This window comes from Belonocnema kinseyi, chromosome 1 (genome assembly GCF_010883055.1).
Source record: "Belonocnema kinseyi isolate 2016_QV_RU_SX_M_011 chromosome 1, B_treatae_v1, whole genome shotgun sequence".
Classification (NCBI taxonomy): domain Eukaryota; kingdom Metazoa; phylum Arthropoda; class Insecta; order Hymenoptera; family Cynipidae; genus Belonocnema; species Belonocnema kinseyi.
The window spans coordinates 74,030,399-74,033,345 of NC_046657.1; the positions used below are offsets into that span (position 1 = coordinate 74,030,399).

General features: G+C 38.3%; 2 protein-coding genes across 5 annotated transcripts in view; one reads left to right on the top strand and one right to left on the bottom strand.

The window, feature by feature from the left end:
* Positions 1–2,947, top strand: part of LOC117176338 (phytanoyl-CoA dioxygenase, peroxisomal-like) — a 153,270-nt gene that overhangs the window by 76,292 nt on the left and 74,031 nt on the right. The window lies entirely within an intron of this gene.
* The window catches only part of LOC117178161 (G-protein coupled receptor 161-like), a 79,052-nt gene that overhangs the window by 15,096 nt on the left and 61,009 nt on the right, over positions 1–2,947 (bottom strand). The gene's annotated exons all lie outside the window — the stretch shown is intronic.

A 2,947-nucleotide genomic window follows, 5' to 3' on the forward strand; every position in this document is an offset into this window, starting at 1 on the left:
CCCCCCCCCACTTCTTTATCCTCTGCTTCGCCCTCTCCTCACTTACACAACTAATAATTAATTTTCCCTACTTCCCTTCCTTGGTCCTCACTTCCCATCACCTACTCATCCTTATTTATAATAATTTTCCTAACTTAACCTCACTTCTCTTACTTCGCCTCCATAATTTCCTCTCCGCTTATTACGACTCACTTCCTCTCACCTCATTTCCTATTACTTTCCATACTATATCTCCATTCATTTTCCCTAATCACCTCTCATTTCTCCTAATTCCCCTTCCATAATTCTTCCTCACTTTAACTACTCCGCTTCTCTTTTTGTGTTACTTGCCTTACTTGTCTTAATCTCCCTCTCCTCATTTTCCCACACTTCGCCTCCATTCACTGTTTTTAAATCCCCCTACTTCCCCCTTAACTCATCTACCTCCCCCCCATTGCCCCACACTTCTAATAATTTGCCTTACTTCACCTCAATTACATTCACTTCTCCGACTTCCTCTCCCTAATTTCCCCTCCCCTCCTAATAATTTACTTCCCCTTTTCTCATTTTCCATAACTTCTCTCAATATCCCTCGACTCATTTTCCCTACTCACCCCTTATCACTCCTAATTACACTTCCATAATTTCCCCTTACTTCAAATACTCCTCTTCTCATACTTTCCCTACTTTTCTTCCACTCATTTCCTCACACTTCACTGCATCTCAATGCCCCTTATTTTCACTTAATCCATATACCCCCCTCCTAATCGCCCCTCACTTCCCCTGCTATGTTCCACATAATTTCCCTACTTTACCCCGCCCTTATTTTTTCTCACTACCCTACCCATCATTTTCCCTCACTTTTCATACTTCCTCCTCATTTTCCATCACTTGCCCTATATCTCCTCTCCTAATGTTCCTTTACTTCTCTTTATTTTATTTGCTTTCATTGCCCCTAATTCCTCTCTCCTCATTTCTCCTAATTCACCTCACTTCCCACCCCTTATTCATCCTCACTTTTACTTTTCCTACCATAATTTCCCCTACTTCGCCCTTATTTCTCATCACTTCCTTTATTTCCCCTTACTTCCCCTCCTTAGAAAACTAAGTTTAGCGGATTCCAAAGAGTAAATTAATAACAGAAAATATACATTTCTGAAAATAATGTAAAGCAAAATTTTTTCAATTTTGCAAGGTTAAAATGGACGAAAATGGTCGAAAGAAAAGTTGGAAAATTTTATGGCAATTCTTTTAAATTTCGAAATATTTTTAGAAAATGTGAGAAAAATTAGAGTGAGTTTAAAAGATATTTAGGAATTTTAAAAAGATTTAAAATATTTGAAAAATTGGAAAGATTTTGATTTGATTCATAATTTGATAAATCCGAGGATAATTCGTGTTTATAATCCTTTATTATTATTATTATACAGACTCACATATGTATTCAATTAATAATAATATTATTCATAATGGAAATATTTTACAACAATAAAAATCCCATAAAATTTCTATAGATTCCAAGTGTTCCATTAAAGATTTTTCTTTAAAAAAATTATCCTTAAATCATGACTTATTCTGATATATGTATATGTATGTATATATACACACACACACACACACACACACACACACATATACACATATATTTAAATTAGGAGACATTTATTGAAAATCTTAAAAATAAGGGACTATTAGGGAAAATAGGACCATCAATGAAATGATTAATTATCCTCGTGCATGTCACTTCCCCCGATAGTTCTAACATGGTAATTTCACTCAACGCTTGATCCAGAAGGGATGATGGCCTGGAAGTAATTAATTATTAACTAAATAAAAAATAAATTAGCGGTTCCGGTATAAGGAATAAAAACCGTTTGTCTTGGATGTTTGAGCTTAGCAAACTGACTTTGTAACATAAACACAATTATTTATTTAAGCATCTCTTTGTTCGTTTTAAGCAAACATCGATCGATCTAATTGCAGGAAATTCAGGCGAGAACGCCCAGCGCTACTGGTTCAAGGAGGCCTTCCGGAAATGGACAAACCTCTTTTCCCTTCGCACCATTACAGCGACGCTTGAGCGAGGCTCTATTAGTTCTTGGTTCCTGCAGAACGGGAAATCCCTTTGATGACCACAATGTAAGAAATCCATTTCATCGCACAAGATTACTAACGGCCGCTTCGTGCAACACTCTCAGGGTGCCAAATACTGAACTAGGTGAGGTCAAATATTTTGATGTATTCCAAATTAGGGGCACGAAACGAAATTTTAGGTGAGATTCATAATTTTTTGATGAAAACTGTTATAATTTCCGGGCCTTTCCGCACCCCTTGAGCTAGCCCGATATGAATCCAGGGGGTTACATGAAGGGGTAAACCTCAGACCTTCACCGTCCAGGTGTATACCTGTGGAATTGGTCGGAAAGCTTTAGACCTCTGCCGCGAGTCCCTAAATCTAACCCCTCCTGTCTTGATTGTGGGGAGCTGTTCCAGCTTTACAAAAGAATCCTATCTGCGCCTGACCGACACCTCAGACACGCTAAATCTCAGATTAAAATCAAATAAGACTAGAGGTACTTACTATTTTCTACAGATAAGAAAACAAAGACTAAGAAAGGCAATAGCCAATATTTCTGAGATGTTGTTCAGCCGAATTTTCTGCGGATTCTGTTCTTTCTGGATTCTGACGTGCGAAGGGTTCTCTTATACGCCCCGCCAGAGTGGGGGTAGCACCGGCGCGTTTGGATTTCGCATGCGCTCTTATGCTGTTTTTCTCTTTGGGACCTAAGTGGGGATCGCTGAACGCGTTAAGCCTGGTCTCATGATCCAACAAACCATGGTCCCGCCAATTCGATGCTCAAATACGTTTGTGACGGCTTGCGTATTGCCGTCGATTAAACTCGTTGATTTTATAATCTCAGTCGATAAAGAAGAAACTTTCTTTATCGTTGGATACGAGTTAATTTAA